General features: G+C 53.3%; 19 non-coding genes across 19 annotated transcripts; all 19 read right to left on the minus strand.

Annotated features, from left to right (window-relative positions):
- Window positions 1-754: 754 nt before the first annotated feature.
- Window positions 755-836, minus strand: trnal-uag (transfer RNA leucine (anticodon UAG)). The gene has a single exon. It is a non-coding gene; the product is annotated as a tRNA-Leu (tRNA).
- A 1,049-nt stretch (window positions 837-1,885) lies between these two features.
- On the minus strand, window positions 1,886-1,967 carry trnal-aag (transfer RNA leucine (anticodon AAG)). Its single transcript has one exon. It is a non-coding gene; the product is annotated as a tRNA-Leu (tRNA).
- A 374-nt stretch (window positions 1,968-2,341) lies between these two features.
- trnal-aag (transfer RNA leucine (anticodon AAG)) lies at window positions 2,342-2,423 on the minus strand. Its single transcript has one exon. It is a non-coding gene; the product is annotated as a tRNA-Leu (tRNA).
- Window positions 2,424-3,068: 645 nt separating this feature from the next.
- On the minus strand, window positions 3,069-3,150 carry trnal-uag (transfer RNA leucine (anticodon UAG)). The gene has a single exon. It is a non-coding gene; the product is annotated as a tRNA-Leu (tRNA).
- A 1,218-nt stretch (window positions 3,151-4,368) lies between these two features.
- Window positions 4,369-4,450, minus strand: trnal-uag (transfer RNA leucine (anticodon UAG)). Its single transcript has one exon. It is a non-coding gene; the product is annotated as a tRNA-Leu (tRNA).
- Window positions 4,451-5,315: 865 nt separating this feature from the next.
- On the minus strand, window positions 5,316-5,397 carry trnal-uag (transfer RNA leucine (anticodon UAG)). The gene has a single exon. It is a non-coding gene; the product is annotated as a tRNA-Leu (tRNA).
- Window positions 5,398-6,626: 1,229 nt separating this feature from the next.
- Window positions 6,627-6,708, minus strand: trnal-uag (transfer RNA leucine (anticodon UAG)). The gene has a single exon. It is a non-coding gene; the product is annotated as a tRNA-Leu (tRNA).
- Window positions 6,709-7,757: 1,049 nt separating this feature from the next.
- Window positions 7,758-7,839, minus strand: trnal-aag (transfer RNA leucine (anticodon AAG)). The gene has a single exon. It is a non-coding gene; the product is annotated as a tRNA-Leu (tRNA).
- Window positions 7,840-8,213: 374 nt separating this feature from the next.
- trnal-aag (transfer RNA leucine (anticodon AAG)) lies at window positions 8,214-8,295 on the minus strand. The gene has a single exon. It is a non-coding gene; the product is annotated as a tRNA-Leu (tRNA).
- Window positions 8,296-8,952: 657 nt separating this feature from the next.
- trnal-uag (transfer RNA leucine (anticodon UAG)) lies at window positions 8,953-9,034 on the minus strand. The gene has a single exon. It is a non-coding gene; the product is annotated as a tRNA-Leu (tRNA).
- A 1,049-nt stretch (window positions 9,035-10,083) lies between these two features.
- Window positions 10,084-10,165, minus strand: trnal-aag (transfer RNA leucine (anticodon AAG)). Its single transcript has one exon. It is a non-coding gene; the product is annotated as a tRNA-Leu (tRNA).
- Window positions 10,166-10,654: 489 nt separating this feature from the next.
- trnal-aag (transfer RNA leucine (anticodon AAG)) lies at window positions 10,655-10,736 on the minus strand. The gene has a single exon. It is a non-coding gene; the product is annotated as a tRNA-Leu (tRNA).
- Window positions 10,737-11,393: 657 nt separating this feature from the next.
- trnal-uag (transfer RNA leucine (anticodon UAG)) lies at window positions 11,394-11,475 on the minus strand. The gene has a single exon. It is a non-coding gene; the product is annotated as a tRNA-Leu (tRNA).
- Window positions 11,476-12,672: 1,197 nt separating this feature from the next.
- Window positions 12,673-12,754, minus strand: trnal-uag (transfer RNA leucine (anticodon UAG)). Its single transcript has one exon. It is a non-coding gene; the product is annotated as a tRNA-Leu (tRNA).
- Window positions 12,755-13,983: 1,229 nt separating this feature from the next.
- On the minus strand, window positions 13,984-14,065 carry trnal-uag (transfer RNA leucine (anticodon UAG)). The gene has a single exon. It is a non-coding gene; the product is annotated as a tRNA-Leu (tRNA).
- A 1,197-nt stretch (window positions 14,066-15,262) lies between these two features.
- trnal-uag (transfer RNA leucine (anticodon UAG)) lies at window positions 15,263-15,344 on the minus strand. Its single transcript has one exon. It is a non-coding gene; the product is annotated as a tRNA-Leu (tRNA).
- Window positions 15,345-16,573: 1,229 nt separating this feature from the next.
- trnal-uag (transfer RNA leucine (anticodon UAG)) lies at window positions 16,574-16,655 on the minus strand. Its single transcript has one exon. It is a non-coding gene; the product is annotated as a tRNA-Leu (tRNA).
- Window positions 16,656-17,853: 1,198 nt separating this feature from the next.
- Window positions 17,854-17,935, minus strand: trnal-uag (transfer RNA leucine (anticodon UAG)). Its single transcript has one exon. It is a non-coding gene; the product is annotated as a tRNA-Leu (tRNA).
- Window positions 17,936-18,983: 1,048 nt separating this feature from the next.
- trnal-aag (transfer RNA leucine (anticodon AAG)) lies at window positions 18,984-19,065 on the minus strand. Its single transcript has one exon. It is a non-coding gene; the product is annotated as a tRNA-Leu (tRNA).
- Between the last annotated feature and the right edge of the window lie 1,185 nt (window positions 19,066-20,250).

The raw sequence follows: 20,250 nt of genomic DNA on the forward strand, positions 1-20,250 counted from the left end.
TCCAAAACTCTGTCTTGGCAGTAGTGGGATTCAAACCCACGCCCCCGAAGAGACTGGAGCCTTAATCCAGCGGCTTAGACCACTCGGCCACGCTACCCTGCCACAGCCGCCTTCGTGGGCCCTTTTTTTTCTTGTCGCGCTTCGCCGCAAGCTGATGCCTTGTAATTCGAAGCCGTAAAGGCATCCTTTATACAGGGGTATGCAGTCCTACTCCTGGTGGCCCCCTTCCTGTGGAGTGGAGGTCAGCATCAAGCAGGCTCCTGATTGGTTAACGCGGCGCGAATTGACGCAGAAGTTCAGATTTTTCACCTCGGGCAGCAGACGCGAATGCTTGTCAGACGCGTGATTCACAAAAAAAGCACAATTCGCGCTTAACGCACCTAACACGGCAGACGCTCAATTCGCGCCATTCGCGAGAACTAGACGCGCGGATGAGGCGAATTCGCGTCTACCGCGCCGCGCTAAACGCCTCATTCGCGCCGCAAGAACTCCAGGCGGGTGTAAACACGTCTTACCATTGACTTAACATTGAAATCACTCGGACCAGACGCATATTCCCATTTGGTGTGAGCGTAGCATTAGACCGTGCGGCCATGCTACCTCGTCGGGTTGCGCTCCAAGGGTCTCTTTGACAGGTGGAACGGCCTCCCTAATACTTACTCTGCAGAACTGCTGCAGTCTAATCCTGTTTGCGTGAAATAATCCCGCTGCCAAGCGGGTTAGAGGGCCTCCCTGCCTTGGTTAAAATTGCTGCTGGCAGCGATGGGATTCGAACCCACGCCCCCGAAGAGACTGGAGCCTAAATCCAGCGCCTTAGACCACTCGGCCACGCTACCCTGGGATTTGCACTTTCGTGGGCCATTTTCTGCCCTCTTCCCCCACCCCAAATATAGAGAGAACGTCGGCCGCCGGACCTTCTATGCAAAGCCTCTGGAATGCGGGCAAAGAACATTTTTTTTTTGCGTACGCACAATAGCCTTCCAAACTCTGTCTTGGCAGCAGTGGGATTCAAACCCACACCCCCGAAGAGACTGGAGCCTTAATCCAACGCCTTATGCTACGTTCACACCAAACGCGAATACGCGTCTAAATTCTCGCCTGCCGCTGCTATTTATACGCGTGACCACTTTGTGTTCATTCGCCCGTCAAGAGCGAAATGGACGCGCATAAAAACAAAAGTTTGAAGCGAAATTTACGCGCGTCAGGTGCGTCAGAGAGGCGAAAGTTTCAAAAAGTTTCGAACCCCATTGGCAGCCATCTTTTTACAAGACGTCTGTTGTTGATCGGTCATTTATCGAGAGTGTCACTGCTCTGTATTTGCTCTGGAGAGCAGAACAGCGGTGTAGGGATCATCGTCGCTGTATTTGGGTTGCGCTTCGCCACAAGCTGATGCCTTGTAATTCGCCGCCGTAAAGGCATCCTTAATACAGGGTATGCAGTCCTACTCCTGGTGGCCCCCTTCCTGTGGAGTGGAGGTCCATCTCTGATCAAGCACACCTGAATCCGCTAATCAAGGCCTTTGGGGCTTATGTGGAAACGATAGCCAGCTGTGATGCATTTAAAATCAAAATGATCAGGCAGCTGTTATTTCACCCAAAACTTTCCATGAGTAAAACTGGCTGTCTCCATTCTTGTAGACTACTCATTGTTTTTCATTAATATAATTTTCAAATTCGTTGAATTGTTTGTTTGTTTTTTATTGCACCTCTCCTATGATTGTAAATTATTGGTGTGCCTCTGTTGGAATGGAGCAGAGGCTGGGACAAGCTTTAAGCACTGACTTTGCTAAATGGCAAAGAATGCGAAAGCGGCTAAGTTTGGATGAGCATGCAGCGTCACTTCTCCAGTCGCTTCGCAGCCTCAGGAGCTTTCCAAAAGACTTCCCTGGCAGCGGTGGGATTCGAACCCACGCCCCCGAAGAGACTGGAGCCTTAATCCAGCGCCTTAGACCGCTCGGCCACGCTACCTTGTCATGGTGTGTTCCACGGGTCTTTACGACAGGTCAAACGGCCTCCCAAATACTGACTCTGCGGAACGGCTGCAGTCTAATCCTGTTTGCGTAAAACAAGCCCGCTCCCAAGCGGGTTAGAGGGCCTCCCTGCCTTGGTTAAAATGCCTGCTGGCAGCAATGGGATTTAGACTGGAGCCTAAATCAAATGCCTTAGACCTCTCGGCCACGCTACCCTGGAATGCTCACTTTTGTGGGCCCTTTTCTGCCCTCTTCCCCCACCCCAAAGATGGAGAAAACGTCGGCCGCCGGACGTTCTTTGCAAAGCCTCTGGAGTGCGGGCAAAGAATGTTTTTTTGTGTATAGGCACAATAGCTTTCCAAAACTCTGTCTTGGCAGTAGTGGGATTCGAACCCACGCCCCCGAAGAGACTGGAGCCTTAATCCAGAGGCTTAGACCACTCGGCCACGCTACCCTGCCACATCCGCCTTCGTGGGCCCTTTTTTTTCTTGTCGCGCTTCGCCGCAAGCTGATGCCTTGTAATTCGAAGCCGTAAAGGCATCCTTTATACAGGGGTATGCAGTCCTACTCCTGGTGGCCCCCTTCCTGTGGAGTGGAGGTCAGCATCAAGCAGGCTCCTGATTGGTTAACGCGGCGCGAATTGACGCAGAAGTTCAGATTTTTCACCTCGGGCAGCAGACGCGAATGCTTGTCAGACGCGTGATTCACAAAAAAGCACAATTCGCGCTTAACGCACCTAACACGCCAGACGCTCAATTCGCGCCATTCGCGAGAACTAGACGCGCGGATGAGGCGAATTCGCGTCTACCGCGCCGCGCTAAACGCCTCATTCGCGCCGCAAGAACTCCAGGCGGGTGTAAACACGTCTTACCATTGACATCACTCGGACCAGACGCATATTCCCGTTTGGTGTGAGCGTAGCATTAGACCGTGCGGCCATGCTACCTCGTCGGGTTGCGCTCCAAGGGTCTCTTCGACAGGTGGAACGGCCTCCCTAATACTTACTCTGCAGAACTGCTGCAGTCTAATCCTTTTTGCGTGAAATAATCCCGCTGCCAAGCGGGTTAGAGGGCCTCCCTGCCTTGGTTAAAATTGCTGCTGGCAGCGATGGGATTCGAACCCACGCCCCCGAAGAGACTGGAGCCTAAATCCAGCGCCTTAGACCACTCGGCCACGCTACCCTGGGATTTGCACTTTCGTGGGCCATTTTCTGCCCTCTTCCCCCACCCCAAATATAGAGAGAACGTCGGCCGCCGGACCTTAATCCAGCGCCTTAGACCGCTCGGCCACGCTACCTTGTCATGGTGTGTTCCACGGGTCTTTACGACAGGTCAAACGGCCTCCCAAATACTGACTCTGCGGAACGGCTGCAGTCTAATCCTGTTTGCGTAAAACAAGCCCGCTCCCAAGCGGGTTAGAGGGCCTCCCTGCCTTGGTTAAAATGCCTGCTGGCAGCAATGGGATTTAGACTGGAGCCTAAATCAAATGCCTTAGACCTCTCGGCCACGCTACCCTGGAATGCTCACTTTTGTGGGCCCTTTTCTGCCCTCTTCCCCCACCCCAAAGATAGAGAAAACGTCGGCCGCCGGACGTTCTTTGCAAAGCCTCTGGAGTGCGGGCAAAGAATGTTTTTTTGTGTATAGGCACAATAGCTTTCCAAAACTCTGTCTTGGCAGTAGTGGGATTCAAACCCACGCCCCCGAAGAGACTGGAGCCTTAATCCAGCGGCTTAGACCACTCGGCCACGCTACCCTGCCACAGCCGCCTTCGTGGGCCCTTTTTTTTTCTTGTCGCGCTTCGCCGCAAGCTGATGCCTTGTAATTCGAAGCCGTAAAGGCATCCTTTATACAGGGGTATGCAGTCCTACTCCTGGTGGCCCCCTTCCTGTGGAGTGGAGGTCAGCATCAAGCAGGCTCCTGATTGGTTAACGCGGCGCGAATTGACGCAGAAGTTCAGATTTTTCACCTCGGGCAGCAGACGCGAATGCTTGTCAGACGCGTGATTCACAAAAAAAGCACAATTCGCGCTTAACGCACCTAACACGCCAGACGCTCAATTCGCGCCATTCGCGAGAACTAGACGCGCGGATGAGGCGAATTCGCGTCTACCGCGCCGCGCTAAACGCCTCATTCGCGCCGCAAGAACTCCAGGCGGGTGTAAACACGTCTTACCATTGACATCACTCGGACCAGACGCATATTCCCGTTTGGTGTGAGCGTAGCATTAGACCGTGCGGCCATGCTACCTCGTCGGGTTGCGCTCCAAGGGTCTCTTCGACAGGTGGAACGGCCTCCCTAATACTTACTCTGCAGAACTGCTGCAGTCTAATCCTTTTTGCGTGAAATAATCCCGCTGCCAAGCGGGTTAGAGGGCCTCCCTGCCTTGGTTAAAATTGCTGCTGGCAGCGATGGGATTCGAACCCACGCCCCCGAAGAGACTGGAGCCTAAATCCAGCGCCTTAGACCACTCGGCCACGCTACCCTGGGATTTGCACTTTCGTGGGCCCTTTTCTGCCCTCTTCCCCCACCCCAAAGATAGAGAAAATGTCGGCCGCCGGACCTTCTTTGCAAAGCCTCTGGAGTGCGGGCAAAGAATGTTTTTTTGTGTATAGGCACAATAGCCTTCCAAAACTCTGTCTTGGCAGTAGTGGGATTCGAACCCACGCCCCCGAAGAGACTGGAGCCTTAATACAGCGGCTTAGACCACTCGGCCACTTTTTTTTTCTTGTCGCACTTCGCCGCAAGCTGATGCCTTGTAATTCGAAGCCGTAAAGGCATCCTTTATACAGGGGTATGCAGTCCTACTCCTGGTGGCCCCCTTCCTGTGGAGTGGAGGTCAGCATCAAGCAGGCTCCTGATTGGTTAACGCGGCGCGAATTGACGCAGAAGTTCAGATTTTTCACCTCGGGCAGCAGACGCGAATGCTTGTCAGACGCGTGATTCACAAAAAAGCACAATTCGCGCTTAACGCACCTAACACGCCAGACGCTCAATTCGCGCCATTCGCGAGAACTAGACGCGCGGATGAGGCGAATTCGCGTCTACCGCGCCGCGCTAAACGCCTCATTCGCGCCGCAAGAACTCCAGGCGGGTGTAAACACGTCTTACCATTGACTTAACATTGAAATCACTCGGACCAGACGCATATTCCCGTTTGGTGTGAGCGTAGCATTAGACCGTGCGGCCATGCTACCTCGTCGGGTTGCGCTCCAAGGGTCTCTTCGACAGGTGGAACGGCCTCCCTAATACTTACTCTGCAGAACTGCTGCAGTCTAATCCTTTTTGCGTGAAATAATCCCGCTGCCAAGCGGGTTAGAGGGCCTCCCTGCCTTGGTTAAAATTGCTGCTGGCAGCGATGGGATTCGAACCCACGCCCCCGAAGAGACTGGAGCCTAAATCCAGCGCCTTAGACCACTCGGCCACGCTACCCTGGGATTTGCACTTTCGTGGGCCATTTTCTGCCCTCTTCCCCCACCCCAAATATAGAGAGAACGTCGGCCACCGGACCTTAATCCAGCGCCTTAGACCGCTCGGCCACGCTACCTTGTCATGGTGTGTTCCACGGGTCTTTACGACAGGTCAAACGGCCTCCCAAATACTGACTCTGCGGAACGGCTGCAGTCTAATCCTGTTTGCGTAAAACAAGCCCGCTCCCAAGCGGGTTAGAGGGCCTCCCTGCCTTGGTTAAAATGCCTGCTGGCAGCAATGGGATTTAGACTGGAGCCTAAATCAAATGCCTTAGACCTCTCGGCCACGCTACCCTGGAATGCTCACTTTTGTGGGCCCTTTTCTGCCCTCTTCCCCCACCCCAAAGATAGAGAAAACGTCGGCCGCCGGACGTTCTTTGCAAAGCCTCTGGAGTGCGGGCAAAGAATGTTTTTTTGTGTATAGGCACAATAGCTTTCCAAAACTCTGTCTTGGCAGTAGTGGGATTCGAACCCACGCCCCCGAAGAGACTGGAGCCTTAATACAGCGGCTTAGACCACTCGGCCACGCTACCCTGCCACATCCGCCTTCGTGGGCCCTTTTTTTTTCTTGTCGCGCTTCGCCGCAAGCTGATGCCTTGTAATTCGAAGCCGTAAAGGCATCCTTTATACAGGGGTATGCAGTCCTACTCCTGGTGGCCCCCTTCCTGTGGAGTGGAGGTCAGCATCAAGCAGGCTCCTGATTGGTTAACGCGGCGCGAATTGACGCAGAAGTTCAGATTTTTCACCTCGGGCAGCAGACGCGAATGCTTGTCAGACGCGTGATTCACAAAAAAAGCACAATTCGCGCTTAACGCACCTAACACGGCAGACGCTCAATTCGCGCCATTCGCGAGAACTAGACGCGCGGATGAGGCGAATTCGCGTCTACCGCGCCGCGCTAAACGCCTCATTCGCGCCGCAAGAACTCCAGGCGGGTGTAAACACGTCTTACCATTGACTTAACATTGAAATCACTCGGACCAGACGCATATTCCCGTTTGGTGTGAGCGTAGCATTAGACCGTGCGGCCATGCTACCTCGTCGGGTTGCGCTCCAAGGGTCTCTTCGACAGGTGGAACGGCCTCCCTAATACTTACTCTGCAGAACTGCTGCAGTCTAATCCTGTTTGCGTGAAATAATCCCGCTGCCAAGCGGGTTAGAGGGCCTCCCTGCCTTGGTTAAAATTGCTGCTGGCAGCGATGGGATTCGAACCCACGCCCCCGAAGAGACTGGAGCCTAAATCCAGCGCCTTAGACCACTCGGCCATGCTACCCTGGGATTTGCACTTTCGTGGGCCATTTTCTGCCCTCTTCCCCCACCCCAAATATAGAGAGAACGTCGGCCGCCGGACCTTCTATGCAAAGCCTCTGGAATGCGGGCAAAGAACATTTTTTTTTTGCGTACGCACAATAGCCTTCCAAACTCTGTCTTGGCAGCAGTGGGATTCAAACCCACACCCCCGAAGAGACTGGAGCCTTAATCCAACGCCTTATGCTACGTTCACACCAAACGCGAATACGCGTCTAAATTCTCGCCTGCCGCTGCTATTTATACGCGTGACCACTTTGTGTTCATTCGCCCGTCAAGAGCGAAATGGACGCGCATAAAAACAAAAGTTTGAAGCGAAATTTACGCGCGTCAGGTGCGTCAGAGAGGCGAAAGTTTCAAAAAGTTTCGAACCCCATTGGCAGCCATCTTTTTACAAGACGTCTGTTGTTGATCGGTCATTTATCGAGAGTGTCACTGCTCTGTATTTGCTCTGGAGAGCAGAACAGCGGTGTAGGGATCATCGTCGCTGTATTTGGGTTGCGCTTCGCCACAAGCTGATGCCTTGTAATTCGCCGCCGTAAAGGCATCCTTAATACAGGGTATGCAGTCCTACTCCTGGTGGCCCCCTTCCTGTGGAGTGGAGGTCCATCTCTGATCAAGCACACCTGAATCCGCTAATCAAGGCCTTTGGGGCTTATGTGGAAACGATAGCCAGCTGTGATGCATTTAAAATCAAAATGATCAGGCAGCTGTTATTTCACCCAAAACTTTCCATGAGTAAAACTGGCTGTCTCCATTCTTGTAGACTACTCATTGTTTTTCATTAATATAATTTTCAAATTCGTTGAATTGTTTGTTTGTTTTTTATTGCACCTCTCCTATGATTGTAAATTATTGGTGTGCCTCTGTTGGAATGGAGCAGAGGCTGGGACAAGCTTTAAGCACTGACTTTGCTAAATGGCAAAGAATGCGAAAGCGGCTAAGTTTGGATGAGCATGCAGCGTCACTTCTCCAGTCGCTTCGCAGCCTCAGGAGCTTTCCAAAAGACTTCCCTGGCAGCGGTGGGATTCGAACCCACGCCCCCGAAGAGACTGGAGCCTTAATCCAGCGCCTTAGACCGCTCGGCCACGCTACCTTGTCATGGTGTGTTCCACGGGTCTTTACGACAGGTCAAACGGCCTCCCAAATACTGACTCTGCGGAACGGCTGCAGTCTAATCCTGTTTGCGTAAAACAAGCCCGCTCCCAAGCGGGTTAGAGGGCCTCCCTGCCTTGGTTAAAATGCCTGCTGGCAGCAATGGGATTTAGACTGGAGCCTAAATCAAATGCCTTAGACCTCTCGGCCACGCTACCCTGGAATGCTCACTTTTGTGGGCCCTTTTCTGCCCTCTTCCCCCACCCCAAAGATGGAGAAAACGTCGGCCGCCGGACGTTCTTTGCAAAGCCTCTGGAGTGCGGGCAAAGAATGTTTTTTTGTGTATAGGCACAATAGCTTTCCAAAACTCTGTCTTGGCAGTAGTGGGATTCGAACCCACGCCCCCGAAGAGACTGGAGCCTTAATCCAGAGGCTTAGACCACTCGGCCACGCTACCCTGCCACATCCGCCTTCGTGGGCCCTTTTTTTTTCTTGTCGCGCTTCGCCGCAAGCTGATGCCTTGTAATTCGAAGCCGTAAAGGCATCCTTTATACAGGGGTATGCAGTCCTACTCCTGGTGGCCCCCTTCCTGTGGAGTGGAGGTCAGCATCAAGCAGGCTCCTGATTGGTTAACGCGGCGCGAATTGACGCAGAAGTTCAGATTTTTCACCTCGGGCAGCAGACGCGAATGCTTGTCAGACGCGTGATTCACAAAAAAGCACAATTCGCGCTTAACGCACCTAACACGCCAGACGCTCAATTCGCGCCATTCGCGAGAACTAGACGCGCGGATGAGGCGAATTCGCGTCTACCGCGCCGCGCTAAACGCCTCATTCGCGCCGCAAGAACTCCAGGCGGGTGTAAACACGTCTTACCATTGACTTAACATTGAAATCACTCGGACCAGACGCATATTCCCGTTTGGTGTGAGCGTAGCATTAGACCGTGCGGCCATGCTACCTCGTCGGGTTGCGCTCCAAGGGTCTCTTCGACAGGTGGAACGGCCTCCCTAATACTTACTCTGCAGAACTGCTGCAGTCTAATCCTTTTTGCGTGAAATAATCCCGCTGCCAAGCGGGTTAGAGGGCCTCCCTGCCTTGGTTAAAATTGCTGCTGGCAGCGATGGGATTCGAACCCACGCCCCCGAAGAGACTGGAGCCTAAATCCAGCGCCTTAGACCACTCGGCCACGCTACCCTGGGATTTGCACTTTCGTGGGCCATTTTCTGCCCTCTTCCCCCACCCCAAATATAGAGAGAACGTCGGCCGCCGGACCTTCTATGCAAAGCCTCTGGAATGCGGGCAAAGAACATTTTTTTTTTGCGTACGCACAATAGCCTTCCAAACTCTGTCTTGGCAGCAGTGGGATTCAAACCCACACCCCCGAAGAGACTGGAGCCTTAATCCAACGCCTTATGCTACGTTCACACCAAACGCGAATACGCGTCTAAATTCTCGCCTGCCGCTGCTATTTATACGCGTGACCACTTTGTGTTCATTCGCCCGTCAAGAGCGAAATGGACGCGCATAAAAACAAAAGTTTGAAGCGAAATTTACGCGCGTCAGGTGCGTCAGAGAGGCGAAAGTTTCAAAAAGTTTCGAACCCCATTGGCAGCCATCTTTTTACAAGACGTCTGTTGTTGATCGGTCATTTATCGAGAGTGTCACTGCTCTGTATTTGCTCTGGAGAGCAGAACAGCGGTGTAGGGATCATCGTCGCTGTATTTGGGTTGCGCTTCGCCACAAGCTGATGCCTTGTAATTCGCCGCCGTAAAGGCATCCTTAATACAGGGTATGCAGTCCTACTCCTGGTGGCCCCCTTCCTGTGGAGTGGAGGTCCATCTCTGATCAAGCACACCTGAATCCGCTAATCAAGGCCTTTGGGGCTTATGTGGAAACGATAGCCAGCTGTGATGCATTTAAAATCAAAATGATCAGGCAGCTGTTATTTCACCCAAAACTTTCCATGAGTAAAACTGGCTGTCTCCATTCTTGTAGACTACTCATTGTTTTTCATTAATATAATTTTCAAATTCGTTGAATTGTTTGTTTGTTTTTTATTGCACCTCTCCTATGATTGTAAATTATTGGTGTGCCTCTGTTGGAATGGAGCAGAGGCTGGGACAAGCTTTAAGCACTGACTTTGCTAAATGGCAAAGAATGCGAAAGCAGCTAAGTTTGGATGAGCATGCAGCGTCACTTCTCCAGTCGCTTCGCAGCCTCAGGAGCTTTCCAAAAGACTTCCCTGGCAGCGGTGGGATTCGAACCCACGCCCCCGAAGAGACTGGAGCCTTAATCCAGCGCCTTAGACCGCTCGGCCACGCTACCCTGGGATTTGCACTTTCGTGGGCCATTTTCTGCCCTCTTCCCCCACCCCAAATATAGAGAGAACGTCGGCCGCCGGACCTTAATCCAGCGCCTTAGACCGCTCGGCCACGCTACCTTGTCATGGTGTGTTCCACGGGTCTTTACGACAGGTCAAACGGCCTCCCAAATACTGACTCTGCGGAACGGCTGCAGTCTAATCCTGTTTGCGTAAAACAAGCCCGCTCCCAAGCGGGTTAGAGGGCCTCCCTGCCTTGGTTAAAATGCCTGCTGGCAGCAATGGGATTTAGACTGGAGCCTAAATCAAATGCCTTAGACCTCTCGGCCACGCTACCCTGGAATGCTCACTTTTGTGGGCCCTTTTCTGCCCTCTTCCCCCACCCCAAAGATGGAGAAAACGTCGGCCGCCGGACGTTCTTTGCAAAGCCTCTGGAGTGCGGGCAAAGAATGTTTTTTTGTGTATAGGCACAATAGCTTTCCAAAACTCTGTCTTGGCAGTAGTGGGATTCGAACCCACGCCCTCGAAGAGACTGGAGCCTTAATCCAGAGGCTTAGACCACTCGGCCACGCTACCCTGCCACATCTGCCTTCGTGGGCCCTTTTTTTTTCTTGTCGCGCTTCGCCGCAAGCTGATGCCTTGTAATTCGAAGCCGTAAAGGCATCCTTTATACAGGGGTATGCAGTCCTACTCCTGGTGGCCCCCTTCCTGTGGAGTGGAGGTCAGCATCAAGCAGGCTCCTGATTGGTTAACGCGGCGCGAATTGACGCAGAAGTTCAGATTTTTCACCTCGGGCAGCAGACGCGAATGCTTGTCAGACGCGTGATTCACAAAAAAGCACAATTCGCGCTTAACGCACCTAACACGCCAGACGCTCAATTCGCGCCATTCGCGAGAACTAGACGCGCGGATGAGGCGAATTCGCGTCTACCGCGCCGCGCTAAACGCCTCATTCGCGCCGCAAGAACTCCAGGCGGGTGTAAACACGTCTTACCATTGACTTAACATTGAAATCACTCGGACCAGACGCATATTCCCGTTTGGTGTGAGCGTAGCATTAGACCGTGCGGCCATGCTACCTCGTCGGGTTGCGCTCCAAGGGTCTCTTCGACAGGTGGAACGGCCTCCCTAATACTTACTCTGCAGAACTGCTGCAGTCTAATCCTTTTTGCGTGAAATAATCCCGCTGCCAAGCGGGTTAGAGGGCCTCCCTGCCTTGGTTAAAATTGCTGCTGGCAGCGATGGGATTCGAACCCACGCCCCCGAAGAGACTGGAGCCTAAATCCAGCGCCTTAGACCACTCGGCCACGCTACCCTGGGATTTGCACTTTCGTGGGCCATTTTCTGCCCTCTTCCCCCACCCCAAATATAGAGAGAACGTCGGCCGCCGGACCTTAATCCAGCGCCTTAGACCGCTCGGCCACGCTACCTTGTCATGGTGTGTTCCACGGGTCTTTACGACAGGTCAAACGGCCTCCCAAATACTGACTCTGCGGAACGGCTGCAGTCTAATCCTGTTTGCGTAAAACAAGCCCGCTCCCAAGCGGGTTAGAGGGCCTCCCTGCCTTGGTTAAAATGCCTGCTGGCAGCAATGGGATTTAGACTGGAGCCTAAATCAAATGCCTTAGACCTCTTGGCCACGCTACCCTGGAATGCTCACTTTCGTGGGCCCTTTTCTGCCCTCTTCCCCCACCCCAAAGATAGAGAAAATGTCGGCCGCCGGACCTTCTTTGCAAAGCCTCTGGAGTGCGGGCAAAGAATGTTTTTTTGTGTATAGGCACAATAGCCTTCCAAAACTCTGTCTTGGCAGTAGTGGGATTCAAACCCACGCCCCCGAAGAGACTGGAGCCTTAATCCAGCAGCTTAGACCACTCGGCCACTTTTTTTTTCTTGTCGCGCTTCGCCGCAAGCTGATGCCTAGTAATTCGAAGCCGTAAAGGCATCCTTTATACAGGGGTATGCAGTCCTACTCCTGGTGGCCCCCTTCCTGTGGAGTGGAGGTCAGCATCAAGCAGGCTCCTGATTGGTTAACGCGGCGCGAATTGACGCAGAAGTTCAGATTTTTCACCTCGGGCAGCAGACGCGAATGCTTGTCAGACGCGTGATTCACAAAAAAGCACAATTCGCACTTAACGCACCTAACACGCCAGACGCTCAATTCGCGCCATTCGCGAGAACTAGACGCGCGGATGAGGCGAATTCGCGTCTACCGCGCCGCGCTAAACGCCTCATTCGCGCCGCAAGAACTCCAGGCGGGTGTAAACACGTCTTACCATTGACTTAACATTGAAATCACTCGGACCAGACGCATATTCCCGTTTGGTGTGAGCGTAGCATTAGACCGTGCGGCCATGCTACCTCGTCGGGTTGCGCTCCAAAGGTCTCTTCGACAGGTGGAACGGCCTCCCTAATACTTACTCTGCAGAACTGCTGCAGTCTAATCCTTTTTGCGTGAAATAATCCCGCTGCCAAGCGGGTTAGAGGGCCTCCCTGCCTTGGTTAAAATTGCTGCTGGCAGCGATGGGATTCGAACCCACGCCCCCGAAGAGACTGGAGCCTAAATCCAGCGCCTTAGACCACTCGGCCACGCTACCCTGGGATTTGCACTTTCGTGGGCCATTTTCTGCCCTCTTCCCCCACCCCAAATATAGAGAGAACGTCGGCCGCCGGACCTTAATCCAGCGCCTTAGACCGCTCGGCCACGCTACCTTGTCATGGTGTGTTCCACGGGTCTTTACGACAGGTCAAACGGCCTCCCAAATACTGACTCTGCGGAACGGCTGCAGTCTAATCCTGTTTGCGTAAAACAAGCCCGCTCCCAAGCGGGTTAGAGGGCCTCCCTGCCTTGGTTAAAATGCCTGCTGGCAGCAATGGGATTTAGACTGGAGCCTAAATCAAATGCCTTAGACCTCTCGGCCACGCTACCCTGGAATGCTCACTTTTGTGGGCCCTTTTCTGCCCTCTTCCCCCACCCCAAAGATAGAGAAAACGTCGGCCGCCGGACGTTCTTTGCAAAGCCTCTGGAGTGCGGGCAAAGAATGTTTTTTTGTGTATAGGCACAATAGCTTTCCAAAACTCTGTCTTGGCAGTAGTGGGATTCAAACCCACGCCCCCGAAGAGACTGGAGCCTTAATCCAGCGGCTTAGACCACTCGGCCACGCTACCCTGCCACAGCCGCCTTCGTGGGCCCTTTTTTTTTCTTGTCGCGCTTCGCCGCAAGCTGATGCCTTGTAATTCGAAGCCGTAAAGGCATCCTTTATACAGGGGTATGCAGTCCTACTCCTGGTGGCCCCCTTCCTGTGGAGTGGAGGTCAGCATCAAGCAGGCTCCTGATTGGTTAACGCGGCGCGAATTGACGCAGAAGTTCAGATTTTTCACCTCGGGCAGCAGACGCGAATGCTTGTCAGACGCGTGATTCACAAAAAAAGCACAATTCGCGCTTAACGCACCTAACACGCCAGACGCTCAATTCGCGCCATTCGCGAGAACTAGACGCGCGGATGAGGCGAATTCGCGTCTACCGCGCCGCGCTAAACGCCTCATTCGCGCCGCAAGAACTCCAGGCGGGTGTAAACACGTCTTACCATTGACTTAACATTGAAATCACTCGGACCAGACGCATATTCCCGTTTGGTGTGAGCGTAGCATTAGACCGTGCGGCCATGCTACCTCGTCGGGTTGCGCTCCAAGGGTCTCTTCGACAGGTGGAACGGCCTCCCTAATACTTACTCTGCAGAACTGCTGCAGTCTAATCCTGTTTGCGTGAAATAATCCCGCTGCCAAGCGGGTTAGAGGGCCTCCCTGCCTTGGTTAAAATTGCTGCTGGCAGCGATGGGATTCGAACCCACGCCCCCGAAGAGACTGGAGCCTAAATCCAGCGCCTTAGACCACTCGGCCACGCTACCCTGGGATTTGCACTTTCGTGGGCCATTTTCTGCCCTCTTCCCCCACCCCAAATATAGAGAGAACGTCGGCCGCCGGACCTTAATCCAGCGCCTTAGACCGCTCGGCCACGCTACCTTGTCATGGTGTGTTCCACGGGTCTTTACGACAGGTCAAACGGCCTCCCAAATACTGACTCTGCGGAACGGCTGCAGTCTAATCCTGTTTGCGTAAAACAAGCCCGCTCCCAAGCGGGTTAGAGGGCCTCCCTGCCTTGGTTAAAATGCCTGCTGGCAGCAATGGGATTTAGACTGGAGCCTAAATCAAATGCCTTAGACCTCTTGGCCACGCTACCCTGGAATGCTCACTTTCGTGGGCCCTTTTCTGCCCTCTTCCCCCACCCCAAAGATAGAGAAAATGTCGGCCGCCGGACCTTCTTTGCAAAGCCTCTGGAGTGCGGGCAAAGAATGTTTTTTTGTGTATAGGCACAATAGCCTTCCAAAACTCTGTCTTGGCAGTAGTGGGATTCAAACCCACGCCCCCGAAGAGACTGGAGCCTTAATCCAGCAGCTTAGACCACTCGGCCACTTTTTTTTTCTTGTCGCGCTTCGCCGCAAGCTGATGCCTTGTAATTCGAAGCCGTAAAGGCATCCTTTATACAGGGGTATGCAGTCCTACTCCTGGTGGCCCCCTTCCTGTGGAGTGGAGGTCAGCATCAAGCAGGCTCCTGATTGGTTAACGCGGCGCAAATTGACGCAGAAGTTCAGATTTTTCACCTCGGGCAGCAGACGCGAATGCTTGTCAGACGCGTGATTCACAAAAAAGCACAATTCGCGCTTAACGCACCTAACACGCCAGACGCTCAATTCGCGCCATTCGCGAGAACTAGACGCGCGGATGAGGCGAATTCGCGTCTACCTCGCCGCGCTAAACGCCTCATTCGCGCCGCAAGAACTCCAGGCGGGTGTAAACACGTCTTACCATTGACTTAACATTGAAATCACTCGGACCAGACGCATATTCCCGTTTGGTGTGAGCGTAGCATTAGACCGTGCGGCCATGCTACCTCGTCGGGTTGCGCTCCAAGGGTCTCTTCGACAGGTGGAACGGCCTCCCTAATACTTACTCTGCAGAACTGCTGCAGTCTAATCCTTTTTGCGTGAAATAATCCCGCTGCCAAGCGGGTTAGAGGGCCTCCCTGCCTTGGTTAAAATTGCTGCTGGCAGCGATGGGATTCGAACCCACGCCCCCGAAGAGACTGGAGCCTAAATCCAGCGCCTTAGACCACTCGGCCACGCTACCCTGGGATTTGCACTTTCGTGGGCCATTTTCTGCCCTCTTCCCCCACCCCAAATATAGAGAGAACGTCGGCCGCCGGACCTTAATCCAGCGCCTTAGACCGCTCGGCCACGCTACCTTGTCATGGTGTGTTCCACGGGTCTTTACGACAGGTCAAACGGCCTCCCAAATACTGACTCTGCGGAACGGCTGCAGTCTAATCCTGTTTGCGTAAAACAAGCCCGCTCCCAAGCGGGTTAGAGGGCCTCCCTGCCTTGGTTAAAATGCCTGCTGGCAGCAATGGGATTTAGACTGGAGCCTAAATCAAATGCCTTAGACCTCTCGGCCACGCTACCCTGGAATGCTCACTTTTGTGGGCCCTTTTCTGCCCTCTTCCCCCACCCCAAAGATAGAGAAAACGTCGGCCGCCGGACGTTCTTTGCAAAGCCTCTGGAGTGCGGGCAAAGAATGTTTTTTTGTGTATAGGCACAATAGCTTTCCAAAACTCTGTCTTGGCAGTAGTGGGATTCAAACCCACGCCCCCGAAGAGACTGGAGCCTTAATCCAGCGGCTTAGACCACTCGGCCACGCTACCCTGCCACAGCCGCCTTCGTGGGCCCTTTTTTTTTCTTGTCGCGCTTCGCCGCAAGCTGATGCCTTGTAATTCGAAGCCGTAAAGGCATCCTTTATACAGGGGTATGCAGTCCTACTCCTGGTGGCCCCCTTCCTGTGGAGTGGAGGTCAGCATCAAGCAGGCTCCTGATTGGTTAACGCGGCGCGAATTGACGCAGAAATTCAGATTTTTCACCTCGGGCAGCAGACGCGAATGCTTGTCAGACGCGTGATTCACAAAAAAAGCACAATTCGCGCTTAACGCACCTAACACGCCAGACGCTCAATTCGCGCCATTCGCGAGAACTAGACGCGCGGATGAGGCGAATTCGCGTCTACCGCGCCGCGCTAAACGCCTCATTCGCGCCGCAAGAACTCCAGGCGGGTGTAAACACGTCTTACCATTGACTTAACATTGAAATCACTCGGACCAGACGCATATTCCCGTTTGGTGTGAGCGTAGCATTAGACCGTGCGGCCATGCTACCTCGTCGGGTTGCGCTCCAAGGGTCTCTTCGACAGGTGGAACGGCCTCCCTAATACTTACTCTGCAGAACTGCTGCAGTCTAATCCTGTTTGCGTGAAATAATCCCGCTGCCAAGCGGGTTAGAGGGCCTCCCTGCCTTGGTTAAAATTGCTGCTGGCAGCGATGGGATTCGAACCCACGCCCCCGAAGAGACTGGAGCCTAAATCCAGCGCCTTAGACCACTCGGCCACGCTACCCTGGGATTTGCACTTTCGTGGGCCATTTTCTGCCCTCTTCCCCCACCCCAAATATAGAGAGAACGTCGGCCGCCGGACCTTAATCCAGCGCCTTAGACCGCTCGGCCACGCTACCTTGTCATGGTGTGTTCCACGGGTCTTTACGACAGGTCAAACGGCCTCCCAAATACTGACTCTGCGGAACGGCTGCAGTCTAATCCTGTTTGCGTAAAACAAGCCCGCTCCCAAGCGGGTTAGAGGGCCTCCCTGCCTTGGTTAAAATGCCTGCTGGCAGCAATGGGATTTAGACTGGAGCCTAAATCAAATGCCTTAGACCTCTTGGCCACGCTACCCTGGAATGCTCACTTTCGTGGGCCCTTTTCTGCCCTCTTCCCCCACCCCAAAGATAGAGAAAATGTCGGCCGCCGGACCTTCTTTGCAAAGCCTCTGGAGTGCGGGCAAAGAATGTTTTTTTGTGTATAGGCACAATAGCCTTCCAAAACTCTGTCTTGGCAGTAGTGGGATTCAAACCCACGCCCCCGAAGAGACTGGAGCCTTAATCCAGCAGCTTAGACCACTCGGCCACTTTTTTTTTCTTGTCGCGCTTCGCCGCAAGCTGATGCCTTGTAATTCGAAGCCGTAAAGGCATCCTTTATACAGGGGTATGCAGTCCTACTCCTGGTGGCCCCCTTCCTGTGGAGTGGAGGTCAGCATCAAGCAGGCTCCTGATTGGTTAACGCGGCGCGAATTGACGCAGAAGTTCAGATTTTTCACCTCGGGCAGCAGACGCGAATGCTTGTCAGACGCGTGATTCACAAAAAAAGCACAATTCGCGCTTAACGCACCTAACACGCCAGACGCTCAATTCGCGCCATTCGCGAGAACTAGACGCGCGGATGAGGCGAATTCGCGTCTACCGCGCCGCGCTAAACGCCTCATTCGCGCCGCAAGAACTCCAGGCGGGTGTAAAAACGTCTTACCATTGACTTAACATTGAAATCACTCGGACCAGACGCATATTCCCGTTTGGTGTGAGCGTAGCATTAGACCGTGCGGCCATGCTACCTCGTCGGGTTGCGCTCCAAGGGTCTCTTCGACAGGTGGAGCGGCCTCCCTAATACTTACTCTGCAGAACTGCTGCAGTCTAATCCTGTTTGCGTGAAATAATCCCGCTGCCAAGCGGGTTAGAGGGCCTCCCTGCCTTGGTTAAAATTGCTGCTGGCAGCGATGGGATTCGAATCCACGCCCCCGAAGAGACTGGAGCCTAAATCCAGCGCCTTAGACCACTCGGCCACGCTACCCTGGGATTTGCACTTTCGTGGGCCATTTTCTGCCCTCTTCCCCCACCCCAAATATAGAGAGAACGTCGGCCGCCGGACCTTCTATGCAAAGCCTCTGGAATGCGGGCAAAGAACATTTTTTTTTTGCGTACGCACAATAGCCTTCCAAACTCTGTCTTGGCAGCAGTGGGATTCAAACCCACTCCCCCGAAGAGACTGGAGCCTTAATCCAACGCCTTATGCTACGTTCACACCAAACGCGAATACGCGTCTAAATTCTCGCCTGCCGCTGCTATTTATACGCGTGACCACTTTGTGTTCATTCGCCCGTCAAGAGCGAAATGGACGCGCATAAAAACAAAAGTTTGAAGCGAAATTTACGCGCGTCAGGTGCGTCAGAGAGGCGAAAGTTTCAAAAAGTTTCGAACCCCATTGGCAGCCATCTTTTTACAAGACGTCTGTTGTTGATCGGTCATTTATCGAGAGTGTCACTGCTCTGTATTTGCTCTGGAGAGCAGAACAGCGGTGTAGGGATCATCGTCGCTGTATTTGGGTTGCGCTTCGCCACAAGCTGATGCCTTGTAATTCGCCGCCGTAAAGGCATCCTTAATACAGGGTATGCAGTCCTACTCCTGGTGGCCCCCTTCCTGTGGAGTGGAGGTCCATCTCTGATCAAGCACACCTGAATCCGCTAATCAAGGCCTTTGGGGCTTATGTGGAAACGATAGCCAGCTGTGATGCATTTAAAATCAAAATGATCAGGCAGCTGTTATTTCACCCAAAACTTTCCATGAGTAAAACTGGCTGTCTCCATTCTTGTAGACTACTCATTGTTTTTCATTAATATAATTTTCAAATTCGTTGAATTGTTTGTTTGTTTTTATTGCACCTCTCCTATGATTGTAAATTATTGGTGTGCCTCTGTTGGAATGGAGCAGAGGCTGGGACAAGCTTTAAGCACTGACTTTGCTAAATGGCAAAGAATGCGAAAGCAGCTAAGTTTGGATGAGCATGCAGCGTCACTTCTCCAGTCGCTTCGCAGCCTCAGGAGCTTTCCAAAAGACTTCCCTGGCAGCGGTGGGATTCGAACCCACGCCCCCGAAGAGACTGGAGCCTTAATCCAGCGCCTTAGACCGCTCGGCCACGCTACCCTGGGATTTGCACTTTCGTGGGCCATTTTCTGCCCTCTTCCCCCACCCCAAATATAGAGAGAACGTCGGCCGCCGGACCTTAATCCAGCGCCTTAGACCGCTCGGCCACGCTACCTTGTCATGGTGTGTTCCACGGGTCTTTACGACAGGTCAAACGGCCTCCCAAATACTGACTCTGCGGAACGGCTGCAGTCTAATCCTGTTTGCGTAAAACAAGCCCGCTCCCAAGCGGGTTAGAGGGCCTCCCTGCCTTGGTTAAAATGCCTGCTGGCAGCAATGGGATTTAGACTGGAGCCTAAATCAAATGCCTTAGACCTCTCGGCCACGCTACCCTGGAATGCTCACTTTTGTGGGCCCTTTTCTGCCCTCTTCCCCCACCCCAAAGATGGAGAAAACGTCGGCCGCCGGACGTTCTTTGCAAAGCCTCTGGAGTGCGGGCAAAGAATGTTTTTTTGTGTATAGGCACAATAGCTTTCCAAAACTCTGTCTTGGCAGTAGTGGGATTCGAACCCACGCCCTCGAAGAGACTGGAGCCTTAACCCAGAGGCTTAGACCACTCGGCCACGCTACCCTGCCACATCCGCCTTCGTGGGCCCTTTTTTTTTCTTGTCGCGCTTCGCCGCAAGCTGATGCCTTGTAATTCGAAGCCGTAAAGGCATCCTTTATACAGGGGTATGCAGTCCTACTCCTGGTGGCCCCCTTCCTGTGGAGTGGAGGTCAGCATCAAGCAGGCTCCTGATTGGTTAACGCGGCGCGAATTGACGCAGAAGTTCAGATTTTTCACCTCGGGCAGCAGACGCGAATGCTTGTCAGACGCGTGATTCACAAAAAAGCACAATTCGCGCTTAACGCACCTAACACGCCAGACGCTCAATTCGCGCCATTCGCGAGAACTAGACGCGCGGATGAGGCGAATTCGCGTCTACCGCGCCGCGCTAAACGCCTCATTCGCGCCGCAAGAACTCCAGGCGGGTGTAAACACGTCTTACCATTGACTTAACATTGAAATCACTCGGACCAGACGCATATTCCCGTTTGGTGTGAGCGTAGCATTAGACCGTGCGGCCATGCTACCTCGTCGGGTTGCGCTCCAAGGGTCTCTTCGACAGGTGGAACGGCCTCCCTAATACTTACTCTGCAGAACTGCTGCAGTCTAATCCTTTTTGCGTGAAATAATCCCGCTGC

Source organism: Garra rufa, chromosome 1 (genome assembly GCF_049309525.1).
Source record: "Garra rufa chromosome 1, GarRuf1.0, whole genome shotgun sequence".
NCBI lineage: Eukaryota > Metazoa > Chordata > Actinopteri > Cypriniformes > Cyprinidae > Garra > Garra rufa.